Source organism: Ambystoma mexicanum, chromosome 2q, assembly GCF_040938575.1.
Source record: "Ambystoma mexicanum isolate Mex_15411 chromosome 2q, UKY_AmexF1_1, whole genome shotgun sequence".
In the NCBI taxonomy this organism is placed as follows: Eukaryota; Metazoa; Chordata; class Amphibia; order Caudata; family Ambystomatidae; genus Ambystoma; species Ambystoma mexicanum.
The window spans coordinates 241,285,227-241,304,943 of record NC_090924.1 but is presented as its reverse complement, the minus strand read 5'-3'; the positions used below and the strand labels follow the sequence as shown (position 1 = coordinate 241,304,943).

General features: G+C 48.2%; 1 protein-coding gene and 1 non-coding gene across 2 annotated transcripts in view; both read left to right on the top strand.

Moving 5' to 3' along the window:
- The window catches only part of UNKL (unk like zinc finger), a 1,575,372-nt gene that overhangs the window by 565,275 nt on the left and 990,380 nt on the right, over positions 1-19,717 (top strand). The window lies entirely within an intron of this gene.
- On the top strand, positions 12,813-12,974 carry LOC138570430 (U1 spliceosomal RNA). The gene has a single exon (XR_011303490.1). It is a non-coding gene; the product is annotated as a U1 spliceosomal RNA (small nuclear RNA).

The following is a 19,717-nucleotide window of genomic DNA, read 5'->3' as shown; positions in this document are numbered from 1 at the left end:
TGAATTACCTATGCGCATATCGCGTGCAGTAAGGACTTCATGGTGTGGCAGAGCATGTTTTTTTGTGAAGGTTATTGCGTAAATGCAGTAGTACTAGGGGTACGCTCTCTGGCTACTTGAGGCCGGTCTCATGGCACACCTTGGACCGTTTAATTTTAAGATCTCTTACGGCGTTCACCTGTCCCGCTGGAGCCGGGTGGTAAGCAAAATTGAACTGTTTGGACATATTAAGAGCATTACAGATTTCTGGTAAAAAATGACCATAAAGTGGGTTCAGCGGTCACCCAAATCTCGGAACAAAATCAAGCAAGAACTTTTTCATTAAAGTGATGGAATACGTTTTTTGGCATGGGCATGCTTCCGCCCATCCAGTGAATATGTCCACAACAACCAGACAGAACTGGTAGTTCTGACTCGTGGGGGGAGCTCTATGAAGTCAATCTCCACATTCAGAAACTGACCTGGATTGCAGATGAGACCTTTTTCACTGGTCTTCCCACATTGAGAAATTACTACTATATGTCTGAGCTATAGTGGGGAGATAAGGAGCGACACTCAATCCTGGTTTATAATCTCAATCATAGCCCCTTTACCTAGGTGTGCGATAGAATGCGCTGTTCTTGCTAGATATGGTAGTAACTCTGGGCACTGCAAGGCAGCCATCACTGGAGCGCCAAAGCGAGTCTGCATGTGATTTACAGAATGTTATCAGACACAGCTCCCTCTCAGACTCTGGTGCTTGATCTTGCAGCACAGCCAACCTGGAAAGTGATGCAATCAGTGACTATTGAACTGAAACCCAGACCAGGACATCATTACAAGTCTGGGGCCTGATTAAGGCAGCACTTGAGGCTCATTTATCAGTCAAGCCATTGCCTGCTGCAGTAAATGTCTGTGCGGTTTCAATTCCTTGGCATTTGTCAATAGCCAGTGCAGGGAGGGGGGGGGAATCTGAAAATCTGGTAATTAGGCAGACACATATTGACCAGTAAGAATGTGGGGGGTGCCAGCTAAGGTGAAATAACTTCTTTGTTGACAGAGAACATCAAAATCATGAAGCACCCTGTGAGCATGAGGAGATTGAGATGCTTTCGACGGGGGACGGAAAGCACTGGTATCGACCAAACATAAAACATGTTTGCCACTGCCCTGGGGTCGTGGCTACATGGTTGCGGGATAGGACGCGTCTCCTGAACGCTCCTGCAGATCCTTTATTGATCCGGAGAAAAATCATGCTCTAAACCTGCCATGCACGTCTACAAGCATATCCAGAGATGTATGAATACCATGGGCCCTGAATGAGCAACAACAAGGAGTGTTTTGTGTAACGCCGAACGTACATCTAGCAATTGTAATCTCGTAGAGCCCGACCCTCGCTGAATGGCAAAATGGCAGTCAGAAGAACAAAGGAAAGAGTCCTGTGACATTGTACCGAGGTGGGATGTGCAGCATGAGGGAAGCAAAAACATTGCCCTTGTGAGGACGTGGAACCTGAAGGGCTCGTGCTGCATTGTGGATACAGAGGACTGCGGGAGTGAAGGAGAAGAGGTCATCTGAAATGGGACGGATCGAAGTGGGAAGCCATGAGACCCGGAGGGCCAGTGCTTGGGAAGGCGGATGCCGGTACAGTGAGGCGAACTGCACACAACAAATCTGATGCTGCAGTTAACAGTGAGTTGGGGTTGACTTCCAGCCCCCGCACCAACGTACGGGTGAAGCGAAGGAGGGGACCTTGCACCGCTCGAGGCATCCCAGTCCGTGGGCACTGTGACGGATGGGACGAGTGGGGTTACGCAGGCAGCCCCCCCCCACAGGGGAGAAGTGCTACAACACATTGTTGCGCCAGCCCTGGAAGGGCTTCTTAGCTGCAAAACATGCAGTGGGCGCTCGCTGGACCGGCTGGCCTGCACAACAGGTGGGCTGTGGGGGCAGCTACTGTAAGGTGAGTGGGCGCTTGTTGTGACGGTGTGCGCCCCTTAGCAACTTCGAGAAGCAGCATGAGCGAGCCCCCCCGTCCTCCACCTATGGCGGATCTCGCTTTTGCAGTGGGCCAGTCAGGTCAGAGGGTGCGCGACCGCAGGAAGAGCGGACTGAGGGGAGCCCAAGTAGCAGGGCGTGATTCTCCTGCCACTGCACACGGGAGGGAGATGGGAAGACGAGTCGGCAGCAGTGAGAGGTAAGGAACGAGAGAGAGGGGGCCCTATTTCGGATGCACTGAATTCACTAACATTGAGGGCTTCCTCCCCCTGCCGCTCCTTGGAACTGTAGGGGGCCCCTGGACCACTCCTGGCACATGAAGGAGTTTGGACCCATGCTGGCACTGAGATCTGATAAATAGAGCACCACCCTGAAAACACAGAAGAGACCGCAGTGTGTTGACAATTGGCACCCATATGAGGAACGGAGTGCATGCTGAATCACGCACAATGAAAGTTAAGCTTTACAAATCCACCTGGGATGGAGGTGTAAGGCCTTACTGATAGAGGCCTGTTGAGGGCACACAAGGGTGGCGCACCACGGCACTGCCCACGACCTGCAGTGGGATGCATCTGGGGCCCTGGAAACTAAGGGGCGGGGGGATGCCTGCAAGGGTCTCAGGGAGGTAGAACACCACTGCAGCACCCACCCAATATGACATAGTGCAGCAGCCATTGAGCCGGGTGCCTACGAGGTGGCAATAAAGCGGAAGTTGCAACCATCTGGGTTAGAAGAACCAAACCCCCACGGCACCACGAGCGGGGAAGGACCCCTGGTGACCAGAGGTGAAATGTCGTCTAAAGGCACTAAGATGAAGAATAAACAGACAACGCTAGAGACATTTGTGACGAATCAGACGGCCAGGACGCAGGGTGTAGCAGATGGTTCAATGGAGCAGCCTCAATCCCATGTCAACCCAGCAATCAGCAGATTTTGGATGCAATTGGGGGGTTGCAAACCAAATTGGAGGGCAAGATTGATGTAGTGACAATTGTCTTAGCACTGCTGCGCCAGGATGTTTGCACAATTGCTAAACGCACGAGCAAGCTGAAAGAGCAGGTGAAGGAAAATACTGAGATACGGGCACAGATGACGAAAGATGTGGACGTTCTGATGCAAAGAGTAAAGCTGCTGGAAGACCGAGCAGAAGAGGCGGAAGGGAGAGCCCGCAGGAATAACATACGTGTTGTGGGCCTGCTGGAAGGTGCCGAGGGTGCGGATCCCACTAATTATGTGGAGAATTTACTGCTGCAGGAAATTGTTGTGGGAGAACTCTCTCGGGGGTTTACGATTGAAAGGGCACACCGCTCCCTTGCTACGAGACCTCCCTGGGTGCGCCACAAAGGCCAGTGATAGCCAAAGTGCTTAATTACAGAGACCGGGAAAAGATACTAGCCTTCTCCAGAGCAGGACGGAGGATTCAAAGGGTACTCAGCAAAGGTGGCTGTGTACCCTGACTATACATTTCAAGTTCAGAAGAGGAGGGCTGATTTCATCGCCACAAAGGCCAGACTGCGGAAAGCGGGTCTCAAGTATATGCTTTTATACCCTGCAAGACTGAAAGTGATCTACAACGGCAAATCCCTATTTTCTGAATCACCTGAAGAAGTGCACGAATGGATGGACAGAACGCAGCTGCCAGAGAAGCCTGAGACTGGCCAAGGACCAGGATAGCGCTGGGGAAGATATACGAGTTGGAACGGCAAAGCAGATAACTCGGTACCAGTTCAGTGGTGCGGACCTTTGAACTATCACAAAATGTACAAATAGAACGCTATAACTAATCATGATATACCAATGGTGCAGGAATGTTACGGGTATCGTGGAGGTCTGGATTCGGGAACGCCAACGTGTACCCCACACTCCCCTTTAGAGTAGTTGAGGACCGAGTTATTAGGGCCCACCCATAGGGCACCAGGAAACTTGTCTTACGACGAAGTGGAATGGCGGGGAACGTGATTACGCCAGCATGCATGGCATAGCGGGACTATTTAAGTTGGTAATAGTTGTTGGGGCAGGGGAAGGGAAGGAGTGGGAAGGGTGAGAGGGGGCCTGTCACAAATGATAGCAAATTGCATGGAACTCCTCCCCAGACCAACTACAGGTTGGTGGCCTCATGAACGTTCTAGTACAAGCAATGATGGCTAATACGATAAGAATCATGACCTGGAATGTAAGGGGGCTGAATAACTATGTGAAACGCAAGAGAGTGTGCATGTATATCCGGCGCCATGAGGTGGGAATAGCGTTATTGCAAGAGACACACCTGGACAGACAGAAGACAAAGAACCTGGAGCGAGCATGGGGAGGGCTGTTGGTGGGCTCTACATATTCGACGTATGCAAGAGGGGTCCTTATGTGGATTGCTCCGGACATACCATTCAAAATTCTGGCAGTGAAATCTGATAATGAGGGGAGGATGGTGAGGGTGAATGGGGTACTAGAAAACCGAGAGGTTTGTGTTGTGAATACATATGCCCCTAATCATGATGCGAGTTTTCTTTAGATCGCTACATGCAAGACTGGGGCTGTATACAAGTGGCACTTTGATTTGGGGTGGGGACTTCAATTGTACACTGGACCCAGCTCTAGACAGGTCGGATTCCGGGCACAAGAGGCCATCCCCCCGACAAAGGTACTGAAATCGCTAGTAGAACACTTTAATCTGCAGTACTTGTGGAGGGCGGAGCATGGATAAACGAGAGGGTATTCCCATTACTCAGCACCACATAAGGTGTACACCAGAATAGACTATATGTTCACAGGATGTGAGAATGGACCCGATTTTTCGGAGACAGAGTACCTAGATAGAATACTGTCGGACCACTCACCACTGGTAGCGAGTTGGAGGATATGAGCCCCGAGACCACTGATCCCCATGTGGAGACTGAGGAGTGAAGCGCTGCAGGACTCTGCATTTGCTGAACACGTTAGGAAAAAACCACTGAATACATAGAAGTGAACGAGGGGAGCGTAGACAAAGTGAGCACAGCCTGGGAAGCCTACAAGGTGGTAATTAGGGTAGTTTGATAGCCGAAACAGGGTATGTGCAAAAGGTACTGGTGAGGGAACTGGAGGCGACGGAGAGGGAATTGATGGAGCAGGAGGGGGAGGCCTTGGTGGGACGGCAGCAGCTGGAAGAGATGCTAGCGCTGCAACAAACCGGCCTCACACAATGGGAAAGGCTTGGGAAGTTTAATTATGCTAAATATGTGCAGAGCAGTCATGCGCAAGGAGATAAACCGGGTAAGTTGCTGGCGTGGTTGTGTAAGCCTGAGACTGTCGAGCCTCCTATCTGCTCAGTCAGAAACGTGATGGGGGGAGGAAGTAGGCACGTAGGATGGGATAAATGAGGTGTTCTTGGACTACTATAAAGCATTATATGCAGCACCCCTGGGCAGTATGGACGAAGAAATACAAGATGTACTAGACCAGATTGATCTACCCAGGCTAGTGGATTCCCAGGCAGAGTTACTGGAGGCCCCCATAACACCAGAGGCGCCACTCCTGGCTAAGGTGTACAACAAATCGTTTGAGGCTAAGATGCTGCCTGCAAGTATGACAGAGGCCCTGATGGTGCCTTTACTCAAACCAGGTAAAGATGGCACGGACTGTGGATCCTATAGGCCACTGTCCCTACTGAATCAGGACAGTAAAATCCTAACGGCAGTCCTGGCGAGCAGACTCCGGACAGTGATACACATACACGCGCTGATCCACTCGGATCAGACGGGGTATGTGCCATGTAGGAGTATCTCGAAGAATCTGAGGCGGCTCCACCACGTTCTTTATAGTACAGCAGACCGGCCCACACACGGAGCAGTGGCCCCCTAGATGCTGCAAATGCATTTGATTCAGTGCACTGGGACTGGTTGTATGCCACCGTGGAAAAGATGGGGATTGGCCGGCAGTATATGAGGTGGGTGCGTCTTATATACACAGAACCCAGGGCCAAGACAGGTAGGAGGTACTCAGTGGCTTGGCAGCTGTACAGAGGCACTAGACAGGGGTGTCCGCTGTCCCCGATGCTATACATACTGACAGCGGAACCCATGGCGGCATATTTGAGAAAGGAATATGGGGATGTAGGCATAGATGTAGATGGGAGAAGAAATGTGGTATCGATGTATGCAGACAATGTGTTGCTATACGTACGGGACCCCAAGGTGATCTTGCCATATATGCTGTTTGAGGTGTTGGACAACTCTAGCAAGTTCACAGGCATTAAACAAAAAGAAATCGTGCCTGTTCCCAATAGCGGCCACCGCTTTCTTGGAAGAGCTGCCAGCTCTTCCCCTACCCTGGTGCAGTACTACATTTAGATATCTGGGTATCAACATCTACCGAGACCCCTCCCAGGAACATGAATATAACTCATTGCGTGCCAAGGCAAGCCTAATTGCTTCAATGAGATTCTGTAGTAAATTGCCCTTGTCGGTGATGGGGAGGATGGCACAGTTAAAAATGGTTGCACTGCTGCGACTTATGCACTGCTTTGTAATGTCCGATATGACATACCGGGGCGCTTATTCAGGGAGCTGGAGAAGCTATGCAGAGGATTCCTATGGCAGGAAGGACGGCATAGGGTAGCTCTGAACACATTGCAGAGGCCGTATGATCAGGGAAGGCTGTGAGTGCCGAATTTCGAGCTTTACTTCCTGGCGTGCCAGTTGCGACACGTGGTGAAATGGATGGCAACACTACTGCAGCCAGCACTAAAGGGACGTTACCCGAGAGACCACCTATGGACCCCTGCGGGGGGGACAGATGGCGGGCTGCTACCTGGTGAAACTGGGTACGCAGATTTGGCATAGGGCCTGTAGGGTTGTGGGAATAATTGACCCGCTCTCCCTGCATATACCGATAGTGGTGGTCATGGGGAACAGAGAGAGCGACCGCACTATGATAGAGGCAAGATTGGAAACGCAGTGGGTGGCTACGGTCGGTGATCTGAGGGATCAGGGGAGGTGGAAAACCTTTGAGGAATTGCAAGATGAGTCTGGGATGCAGGCGGGGAGTGTGGTTATTGTAGTTGAGCTTGTTGCTCTGTGTGAATTATTTGTTATGTAAAATTTTATAAACTTTTTTTAAAAAAAACATTTAAGATAAGGGGCAGATGGATCAAGTAGTATAAACAGGCAACCATCTTCCTGCCCGGTTACCAGACATTTGGTCGAAAAAAAATGGTCGACAAGACATTTGGTCGAAACCATTTAGTGGAAAGACAAATGGTCGAATTCTTTTTTTTTTTTTTTTGCATTTTCACTTTTTTTTTTTCTTTTTTTTTGGGGGGGGGGTCCCCCCAACCCCCCCCTTTTTTTTCTAAAAAACCCTTTTTTTCCCTAAACTAAAACCTAAAAAATATATATATAAATAAAAAAAAATCGACCATTTGGTTTTCGACCAAATTCCGTCGACGAAATGTCTTTCGACGAAATGTCCGGACACCTTCCTGCCCACCTAGCTGTCCTATTGTGAGTTCAACATATTAGATGACTGGGGTGGAGGAAATGTCTGGGGGAGGTGAATTAGACTGGTTCATTGTGCGGACTGTTGCCCTGGCTGATTTCAGCCCTCCAGATTTCCAATGTCCAAACTCTTTACACCAACTACACTGACCATTGTACCCCTTCCAAGTAAGCTTTTCTTGGAAAGCCCTTTGCGCTTGTTGAGAAGATGCTCCTCTTTTTCTTCCCTGTTGTTAGGGAGAATTCTCATTTATGGCTAATTTCCCTTACCTAGTGAGTCCCTCAGCAGCTCTGCTGGATTTCTGGGTTTATTTTTTCCACCTGGTAAGAGTGTGAAACTTTTTCCCACTCTTATATGTGTTTTGCCATGTGTATTTCTACTTTTTGTGTGATCTTGGGCTCTGGAGCTGCACCACTCCATGAGCCCAACTTTTTGTGTGTGTTACACAGCACCTTCAGTGCAGTGACACAGGGTTGTCTCTGAGACTTCCCACTGACTCAATTTTCCTGGGGCTGACTACTGTCCCCCAGAAACGGGTAAAGTTACCATTAACTTTATGTAGACACTTAAACTACAGACCCAGTACACCCCATCTTACATGGAGTATTGGAAAGGGTTAACTCTGATCCAGTTTTTGTCTGTACCTCTTGGAGCCTTGTTTCGCTCCCTTAACACTAAGACTTGGCTGGTGGCAGTGGTATCTACCCTAACTTTTCTACCGCGATTATACTATATAAACGTGGTACTGTTTTTAGGCTATTGTATTAACCTCGAACATAAACCCGCTTGACCAAATACATTTTCCTTTGGCTCCGGTCGGAGTTGGTCGCCATTTCTTTTTGTTAACATCCTTCTTGTGTTTTACTTTTCGCGCCAAACCAGGTTTGCCTTCTTTGTTCGCTGTTCTTTGGCGTGCTTCTGCAAAGAAGCCCTCCTTTGGCGTCTGGGTGTCTAGGTGGTTTGAATGTGAGGGAGGGGTTTAGTAATCCCCTGGACAGGGTCTCCTTAGAGACCCAAATCACACTTTGTGTCCATTGGCTGAGATGGTTGTCCGGGCTGGACAACCCCCTTGTTATGTGATTGACAGCCAGGCTGTGTGAAAGGGGGATATTGGCATAAAAGGCAGGACTCTTGGGCTGGAATTCAGAGTCGCCACTGGAACTGCAAGAACCGAAGAGAAGCAGAGAAGAAGACGGCTGAAGCCCTGCTGCAGTCCTGAGCTATCTACCCTTCAATGACAGAGAAGATCCAGTCCGGAGTCTTCTTCCCTTGAGCCTGGTGGGATCAACCAGCTCACCTTCTACAGCCAGAGAATCCTCTTCTGGGTCGAAATCGCTGCACAAAGCTGTTGTGGTCCGAATAGCCATCAGAAGAGCCCTCTCCTGTTTTAAAGGAGCGCGCCTTTTATTCACTGTTGCTTTGCTGCTGCTGGCCTCATCCCTGGATAGAGCAGATTGCTCCAGACGTCCTCCTTGTCCCCACAACGGAAGCTCCAGGAACCGTGAGTCTGCAGGAACTACCAGGAACAACTATCGTAGCACCAGCTTTCTTCATTTGAATAAGGTACTGTGCCCATTTGGTCTTTCTCTCCGTCCGACCTTGAGGAATCGGGGTGAACCCTTTTCCTTTCCAAATGCTTGTCCTTTCTTCCTTCCCTCTTATAACCTTTGCCTCCCTTTGACAATATCCAAGTACTCCTGGCAACGCTACTCTTGAACTGTTCTAATCGTGTGATCCTCGACAACAGAGCCCTGCTCCATTTGCCACTGGTGCAGGCCTATTGACTTTATCTGTATCTTAGAACATGTCCTCTGATTCTAGTGCCTTGACAAAAGTATTGCCTATGATTTTTATCCCCTAGTCCCTGGTTTTAATACAATGTGCTAAGTGTCTTTGACTAAGGTGATATTTCTTCCTGCGGGTACGCTTTTCTTTCGTAAGATCGAACTGTCATTACTGTCAAAAAGTGAGCGCTTATTAACCCACGGGAACGTCTTTTGTTTCAGAACATCGGTCTGTCAAATCCTAATGTACTTACCTTGAATTGTCCTGAACCAAAGGAATTGGTTGTGTGTGATATATTTAGAGTGTGGTTTTGTTTAATAGCAGTGAAGTGTTTTATGAACAGAAGGTTTAGAAATAAAGGTACTTATATTTTTTAACCAGAAACCTTGAGTCTGTGTTTGTTTGAGTCACAGTAATTGTAGTCCTTTGTGTAATCCCTATTACTGCTCATTTGCTCTTGAGATAAGTCTGGCTGCTCCGCTACTGCTACCACTAGTAGTACAGGCTTGTACCAAAGGTGAAATTGTACTACCACTTGTGGATTTAATTGTCTCTAGTGTTCCCTAAGGGTACTGCAGATGATTCTGCCTAACACCCGTCCCTCCCTCGGAAACTTGCATTCACCCAGTACACTCCCTTCCCTAAGAAGGCTGAAGCTGCTATGTTTGTAGCACCATTACTTTCGCTTCTGTATTTTTTTTAACATTCAAATTTTATTGAAATTAAGAGCATAGCACAGTACACAGCTCCTCAAGCTCAAGCATTTCACCAAATAGAAGTTTAGAGCAACATCAATGTACATATCATTGAGTAGCATAAAAACATTGATGTTCAAGTGAAACAAAAAATTCAACCGTTGCAGCACGGAGATGGAGAAAAAAAAGCAAAGAAAAACATCAAACCTAGCACTTGGGAGAAAAAAGAATAACAGCTTATGAGCTTCACAATAGCGTGAACGAAATCCTATCATATGTGGCTTATGATGGAGACCAGGGTTGTCGTTTCGAGCCACAAACTGAAAGAAAGGCTCCCATTCAGCCAGAAATGTTGGCATTTCCCCTTTGAGCGGCTTCAATTTTACACACCGCTGTTGTAAACCACAATATAACCCACCACTCCTTAATATCAGGTGCAGTAGGAGACCTCCAATTCCGTGCTAATACAATTTTAGCCGCAGCTAGAAAAAGTGTGTGAGTGACTTGGCTGACTTGCTGGACAATTTATAATGCCTATCCATGAGACATCAGTTTGCGCACATCGGAGAAGGTCCGCCTTGGCAGAGGAGAAAAGACTGGGAATGTTCTGTGCATATAACTGGGATTGCAAAGGTGTAATCCAGACCCCCCAAATACTTGAGGGAAGTTCCGGTCCACTAGAAGTCCAACCTCCCCTGAAATTCTTGTTTCACCTCGGGACTAACCGAGACATTTAGAATAATAAATTAAAACCAGAGACCGGGTGGAACGATTCTAGCAGAGAAACTATATGAGGTAAAGTAGTCCGACGATGAAGCCTATAGAAGAGAAGGTAGTCAACGTAAAGCGTAACCCTGTGTTGATGATCAGCTATCTTGATGCCGCAAATGTTTTCTGACACCCTAACCTTACTCGCTAAGGGCTCCATTGATGGAACAAATAATGCGGACAATGGACACCCCTGGCGAGTTCCCCTAGTCAGAGCCAATGCCTCAGACAAAGCCCCATTTAACCTTATACTGGTGGTTGGGTTCGCACAATTAGCTTGTATTCTTTTGATAAAAAGTGGCCCGAATCCAAACCTACCATGCACTTTGAAGAGATATGACCAATCACATCCAGGGTCCTCTGAGCATTTTTTCAAAAATGTGATGCCCCGAGACAAACCCTATTTGGTCCATCTAGACCAAGGTTGTCCAACATACGGCCCGCGGGCCACAATGCGGCCCGCCAAGCCATTTTATGTGGTCCGCGAGGCTGTATGTTGGGCATCTCTTGAGTAAATAAATAAATAAATGTTTGTATCACGGCATAGTGAGGGTTACCTCGGGAATACCATTCATTTTCAGTGAGCGCGGGTCCATACAATTGCCCAGTACTCCCACAAACTATGAACAATGGGATTAATATAGTAGCAATTACTTTGCATTTAAATATCCCATTTCAGGCAAGTAGGACCCACCATGCAAGAGAGGAACGGGCTCCGGCCCAGACATGCCCGTTCCTCTCTTGCATGGTGTGCCGAGGGGCAAAAGGCGAGCCGAGATGAAGGGAGGAGGTGGTGAGGTGAGGAGAAGAGAGTGCTGGCCCGGGCGAAGGATTATGTGGACAGGTGCTGTGCAGGAGTTCCTCTCGGCGTGGGCAGCACAGTGGATTCCTGAACCCCTGATTAGCCGTGGGCCGCTGCTCAGAGGGCCATTGTGCGGATTTACTTTCAAGGTTTGTCATCTCTGGACATATGTTTAGCAGGGGTTGCGGCGACACAGCTTGTCTGCCCCAAAAATCATTCTTTTGAATGGCGAATGTCACCGAAGATGAACCTTTATCAGCTGAGAAACGTAACCTTTGCAGTGCTTTTTTTACTCGTCTCGAGACAAAGAAGAACAGCGGGAGCTCAGTTACGTTTACCTCCAAGCACAGTGCGGATTGATGAAAATGTCCATGCATTATACCAATTACATTGGACATTATAGATGTGGCCAGTGGGGTATCAAAGCATGGCGAATACCACATGTACAGCACAATGTGTTACCCTAGTAGTGCCCCAATAACACACTGCAACCTGCAAATGGGCCTCAGTGGACCACCTGCCAAGGTTTCTGGAAGTTGCTTATGATCTTGATCTATGATATGATCTGATATGATAAGTTATTTATAACACGCTTAATACCCATGCAACAGTGATCCCAATCATAAAAGTGAAACAGGCAAGCCCAACAGGTATAACTTATTTTCACTGTTTTGGTAGCACAGTCTGAGGGCAGCCTATACCCTTCAGGAGAGGTGTGAGCTGATACAGTTGCAACACAAAAAACAATAGTACTATGTTCCTAAAATACCTTAGTTCTTGTCTTTCGGATCTCAGCAGAGCCAGGCTTTTCAGCATCAGACCAAAAGCATGGGTGCCTTTGCGCTGGGCTGGGGTCATGGGGTTGGCTATGCAGGCTCGGCTGACACAGCATGGCATATGGTTACGGCAAAGATGTCAAAGCTTCAGCATTGTCATTAAGCAGAACTCTGAGATTCAGGGGTGGTGGAGCGTCGAGGTCCAGGATGATTATGATGGTGTCAATGGGGCCAGCGCTGAGCAGCTCCACTCAGGAGGGCCATGGGCCCGTGTGGGGCCGACAGGCCAGTGGGCAGACTGCAACAGGCCTGCTCGAGCCATCCTGCTATTTATACAAATCTCGGGCTGAGCACTACAATCTACTCTTCTGCTGGGCACTGCCTTCTGGAGATTCCCCCTACACGCGGACAGGCAGCTCTGCAGATGCTCAGAGCTTCCAGGGGTTGGGGGGTTGGGGCTGGGTTAGGGCCTGCCTTCTCACCCTCGCTTAGCGGGGCTTCCCAGAACTGACCCAACCCCTGCCCTCTTGCATGCTACTCATACTTAGCTGGCAGGGGAGAATCTGATCTCAAGGGCAGAACTCCCAGGGTGAGGCCTACCCATTGCACATCGGATTTGCTGACCCCTGCTATGTTCCCAAATGCAGGATACATAACTGCATTATTTCTGGTAGTGGGGGACTGCGTTTGCGCTCTCCCCCTGATTTATTGGTGAAAGAAAAGGTAAAGTGTGCACTAGGCATGCTAGGTTGCATACTTTAAGATTGTGCTCACATTGCGTTTCTTCAATTAGGTTCACCTTTGGGTGATCGCTTTTCCACATTTAATCTGTTGAATTGAATTATGCTTCTTTCATCACCACAGAAGTAATGTGTATTACAGATATAAACTGCCATATGTATTGGGGGCAGCATCAATCCTGCTTTGTACAGGACAAAGCTGGCCTAAATTAGGAACAGCCAGCATAGACATGTTGCTACAGGGGCATATTTTGGGTACAACCAGCATGACAATGTGTTGCATCAGTGACAGTGCTGTCTTACACTGTGGACACATTGATCATTAAAATGTGTTGTGTTGTAAAATGTTCTTTTCTGCTGTTGGTGACATGGAATTTTTATGTTCCCTTTTAGAACTGATTGTAAACTTATGGCTTTTTGGTCACCTTTTCTGCTGTAAAATGCACCATTTCAAACCCTCCCTAGAACCTTGTAGCTCCCTCGCTACGCTCGGTCGCCCCCACTTTTTCAGAAAAATATTAACACATAGACACTGAAAGAAATCACAAGCAACTAACCTTTGATCACTGCCCATGACACCAAAAGCTATCTTTGGGACTGCATGGCTATCACTGCCTGTGATGCTATTGTGTCAGAGGTCACACAATATCGCTTTTTAATATACTGCTTTGTGTGAGGTTGTTGACTTTTGGCTTGCCGGCCCACTGGGTGACAAAAAGTTAATGCTTCGGCCCCACATTCAAAAAGGTTGGACAAGCCTGATCTAGACTATACCTGGAAAAACCATAGTTAAGCAGGCTCCGATAACCTTGGAATAGATTTGAGCATCATAATTTAGTACGGTGTTAGGGCGATACGTTGTGCTAAGGGTGGGATCATTATCTGGTTGATTTATAAGCGAAAAGCAAGGATTCACCCATAGTGGGGGTAGATGCCGCTGTGTCAGCAAAGCTATTAAAAAGCTAAACTAATCGCGGAGAGAGATGGTCCACGAACAATTTGTAAAATAAGAGCCCAATATCCATCTTGCCCTGGGGCCTTATTGTTAGGAAGGGACCTTTAATCCGGGTCACCTCTTCCAACGTGTTCGGATTCTCCAATGCCTGGCAGTCCTCTTCGGAGATGGAGGGAAACTGTGCCTCCCTAATTAACAGTTCCTGAGCCTCCTCATCCCCTTTATCAGCACTAAAACGAGACTTATACTCCACCAGGATGCGCTTCTTAGAATCCTCATCGTCCCTTAACTGCACAAAAGGTCCTGCAGCTTAGCAATAGCATGCCTAGCTTTTTGGGCTTTTAATTTGTATGCCAGGAGACGTGAGGCCTTATTAGAGATGCTAAAATAAATGTATTTGGTCTGGAGCAATTTGTGTGAAATATCTGATGCCCATAGAGCTTTAACCTCCGCCCTAGCTACTTGAAGCGGTCTATAGATCCTACGAGCCCCATCCCTTTGATATGTTTCCAGTTCGAACACGTGCCTCTCCATTTCCTCACATTTAGGGGTCAGGGTGCAGGACTCCAGGAAAAAATCAAGTTGAGAATGACTACGGTGACCGTGGGGAAAAATGGGTATTGTCCCTCTCTTGTGGGTATTACACCCTCCAGATGCCCACCAATAGCACGTCATCAATAGCCTGTCTAAGTGATTCAGATCTAGTGGCATCTGTCCCTCCAGCCAACCCAGACCATTCTAACCTGCTGTCAAGCACCACTTTAAAATCCCCTTCCACAATACATTCTCCCACCTGGAATTGAGCGATATGTGGGAGTGTTTGAGCAAAAAATGCATCTTGCGATTGATTAGGTCCATACACTGAGATGAAAGTAAAATCCACATCCCCAACCCGAACATGCAATCCCAAATATCGCCCTTGCAGATCTTTAAGTGACTTTACCACTGTGAAATTCAGGGAATGAGCAAATAAAATAGCTACACCTGCTCGATTGGTCGTGGCTGACGCAAAATACTTACGAGGGAACCACTTAGATGGGAGCCTGGGCCAATCTGCTCTTAGTAAATGCGTCCCCTGTAATGGGACTACATCGGCTTTCAATTCCACCAGTTTGGCCAGCACACTCTTCCTCTTTCTGGGGGAGTGAAGCTCCTGCATATTTAATGAAATCACTTTAAGATCACCCATTTATCAGGTAATGCCGCAATTTGGCAACCTCTTCTGCATTTCAACGTAGTTCCAAACCAGGGGGCCGCCCCCAGCACCCGTCATCAACACCATTGTAACATGGACCCCTGACCAAAAATAGGCCACAGAGCATAAACCACAGTGCTACAATGACAAAAACCACCACAACTGCCAAACTCTATCCCTTATGGGACATACATCGGGTCACGATAGAACCCAAGAAGGGTGGCGTGATAAACCCGAAGGTGTCTCACGTGCAAATCCCTGGGGAATCTGTCATCCAGGTGGCCAGGGCACATCCATCTCTATTGGATCCAGTTCCTCTGGGTGGACCAGTGAGGGAGGATCACCTGGATGGGGGGTCCTCGGGGAGTGGAAGTGGGACACTGACAGGTGAGACGCAGTAGCCCCCTTCTTATAACACCTTTTACCCCATAGGATATTCAAACGCACTATACGCCCCTCTTCCCCCTTGTCCGACTCTTACACTTTGGCACATCATGAAAGACAATGGACAAACACCAGATCCATTTCCTGACGTGTCCCAACACAAGGGTCGGGCAATTGACCAGAATCACACACACTTGACACCCCTTTCCCTTCCGCACAGGAGTAAAAGGTGGAGCATGAGAGCACCATACGAGCAAGGCAGACCGCACAATGAGACAGCTATCCAGGCACGGCAGTTGGAGAAAGACGGTGCGAACTGAGAGGGTAACAAGGAGGGAAGTGACCTTGCCCTTTCTGACCAAGGCCTGCGAAACCTCTGTGGAAGGAATCGTAAGACCGCAAACAGTAGCCCAAGTGTGTTGCAGCAGATTTCAACGGTAAACAGAGCGTGCCTACGCTGATGAGCAGGACAGAGGGAGGCGCCTGCTACTGTGGTCTTGACTCCCGATATGAAGAAAGCCCAGCGGTTCATCACAGCCAGTGAGTTGAGGGGAGAACTGATAAAGAAACAAAACTGTGTTGAACAAAAGTATCAAATGGCTGATTGCAAAACGTTCAAAGAAACATTATTGTGAAATGGGAAAGCCAGCTGCAGATGAGCCAGGCACCACGTAGGTGCTCACTTGAGAAACTCTGTGCGATTAACTGATTGTTGAACCTACTAGTACCAGAAGGCTTTGGGAAAGGCGAGAAGAGGGTCAAAGTGGTCATACGGGGTTCTAGTAAAATCCTCTGTACAGTTGAGTATTTGACAAGCAGATGGTCGTGAATAAGGGACGTGAATCCCACATCATAAGAAAGTAGAAGGAATTGTGAGATTGGCAAGATTGAACCCGAAGGATGGATGCCTATGAAAAGGGGCCAAGTCTAAATCCCAAAGAAACAGTGTGTTGACAAGAGTGAACCCGGCTGAGGGTTGTCCACCTTGAAATGTTTAAAAGACATTTAAGATTCGTGAATGCCACAGAGGGCAGTGTGTTGAAAGCCGTAGTGAACCCGACTGAGGGAGGCAAACCGTTGACAAGGATCTACGCCTGGAAGAGGGGATCCAGGTGTGAGTAACCATCACCTCAACAGCACGTGAAAACAACCGAGAAATGTGTGTTGAAAGCCAGAGTGAACCCGACGGAGGGATGCAGATATTTGAGAGAGGTCTGAGGCCCAGAAGATGGGGACCCAGAGGTGAAGGATCATCACCCCAGGTATAACACTAAAGGAACTTTTGTTTGTTTATTATTTTTGAACCGATCAGGCCATCGGAAACCAGAAAGCTAACCTCCGAAGGTCCCGATATCGCTAAGAACTGTTTGGGGAATCTGAGCCCAAAAGAGGGGGATCCAGGGGTGAGAAATCATCACCCAACATGTATACAGACATTATTTCTATGGGATTGATTCTCTGCATCTTCCAGCTGCTCATCTGTTGCTGCTCTATACCTCTCCAGTGCTGCCACACGCTGCTCTAGTTGGTCCTGGGAGTTAGCTTGGTCGAAAAAAGGCCGCCTCAAGATCACTCAGTAGATGTTCCTTCCGATGGACATTATGACACATTATGGTACTACTCCTGGAATTATCTCTTCAGTTTGTGATCCGACGCAGAATGCGGTTCCATACCTACCAGTACAAATACTGCTGGCCTAGCTGACTGCAACAGGTCCTTAATCGAGGCAGCTAACTTCTCCCTGGATTTGCTAGATTTCATGTTCAGATGAGCTTTGCACACCACCTTCACAGCTCACTTTATAGAACCTGCTCTCCATAAGCACAGCCCGGAGCGGCAGGTGTTAGGACCACTGTCAATTAGAGAACACTTCGAAGACCAGTTTGAGCCCTGGGATTAAGACCGACTGAAGGATCTACCTGGGATTGGAAATTGCTGAGACCCAATACTGCACCGTTTTCCCAATGAGAATGAGGGGCACACATGAAATCCACATATGGTCTGGAGTAGATGGGAACCCAAGACATCAGGAGTAGAACATTAAACAGCAATCACATAGAACGGATTGTCCCTGGAGTTCACCCTCCCCAGTAACACAGAAAACCTGCCTTGGAAACAGAAGCAGGTCTGCAGCTCTGACATGGAAATAGCAGTCTGCTGGACATAATGGGATCTGTTATAATACCATGCCATGGTGCAGTGCCTGCAGCCCTGCTGTCGAGCAAGCCAAGGCTGTTGTGATCGAAGAACAGGCTTACCGCTCAAGGGCTTTCCGCAAGTCCGGCCGTATCCCAATTGTGGCCTCACCTCACCCACAATGTCGTGGGATAACGTCTGCCACCCTGTTGCGCTCACAACTAGTCAGCTGGTCGCGGGCGGTGGAGCCTCCTCCGCCTCCTCTTGGTCTCTTATGCAGCGTCTGCCGCTGTCACAGCATGGGGTCACTATACCCCATCCGGGATGCTGTGAAGGCTCAACATGGGTCATCAGCCCATGCAGAAGGTGCGAGCTGGCCCACCGGCTCCCCACCACACTCCGGCTCCAACAGCAAGTCCGGCCCGCACTCTGGCAGGGAACGCCAATATCTCTGGGGACAGGAGTCTGCACACTTCCAAAATCTCACCAAGCCCAAACCAAGGTCATCAAAACCGGGGCAATTGTTGTTGGAGTGCCAAATAATGTAGGGACGTCATGAAGCTCCATATAAAGTGGCAGGGCTGAGGAGCTCACGCGTCTTAAGACTCCTCAGTATCCAGCCAGGCAACGCCCCCTCGCTTCTGTATTTTATTTTGTATTTTTCTGCTTTGTCATGGAAGTGTTTTCTGGCTAAAAGTACTTTGGTAAAATTATTTTCTGGCCATCCAATGAGTATTGATTTAATTCTTTCTGCCACTTTAAGTTGAAATTCCATGAGAAATTGTGACACTACGGCTTGCGGAGCCGTGAGTGTAGCACTTGGAATTCCTAAATATTGAACTAAGCACTTTTTTATTGTTTCTAGATTTTCGCACTTCGATTGTTCACCTGCATTTATCTAGGACAATCTTCTTCAGACAGATATCTAAAATCGATTGAGCCCATCTATCATTGAATGTTTTAAAATCTTGCGTAAGGGTTTTGTGAGGTAGTACCAGTACCCCTGGTGGCTGGGGTAAGTTGGCAGGGAGAAGGGAGCATAATGGTAGCAGGGCTGCAGGGGCTGAATGCAGCTAAGGAGGAGGTGTGGAAGAGCGGGGAAAGAAGGAGCAGAGGGGAGCCAGGTAGGATGACCGCTGTGGGAAATTAACTAGGTGCTTTTTCTGCTCTCTCTCGCTGGTGGCCGGTGTGACGCAGAGGGCGAGACGGCTGAGGAGATGACCGGAGGGAAGGAGGCAGCAGTGGAGAACTCTGAGCCTGAAATGTTTTTTCTTTTTTAAACATGTCTTTATGAAACGGTACTCATTATCACATCTTCAGACCACATTAGTATTTCACAGCATTGCAATAATTCTGACAATTACACTGTAGGGTACTTACACAACACCGATTAGGGCTCATCTACAGGTCCAGCAAGCCCTTACTTCATCAAATCATATTCACTCAGGAGCTGGGGCATGCAGTTCGTATCTTCCCGCCTCCCCTTCCCCCCCTAGATTGGAGCTTCATCCTGCGGTGTCAGGTAGGCTGTTAACGGATCTCATATGCATTTCGGCCTGTTCTGCTACCCACATAGGGCTGCATAGTCTCTGTCCTTGTTACTCAGCCATATTAAGTCTCTCAACCATTTATTCACCCCAGGCGGCGATACATTAGTCCATTTCATCAGAATGCACCTCCTATTTGCTATCATACCGGTTGCTAACAGTTTGCGATATCGCTTTGGTGTATCCCGGGTGCCCATCCAAACATGCCACATAACATTGTATTTGGTACGGTCTGACCCAGCATCTTTGTCATGACCTCATTCACCACCTTCCAGTATGGACGCAGTTTACCACATAACCACAGCATATGCACCATGTCAGCTGGTTCCACGTCACACTCGGGCATTTCGCCAGTTTGGCGTGATCGTACTTGTGTACTCTCGCTGGTGAGACATAAGCCCTATGAAGAGTTTTACGTTGAATTAGTTGCAACCTGGAACTGAAGGCCCAGTGTGTTTGATTCTACACATCATCCACTGTTTATCTGT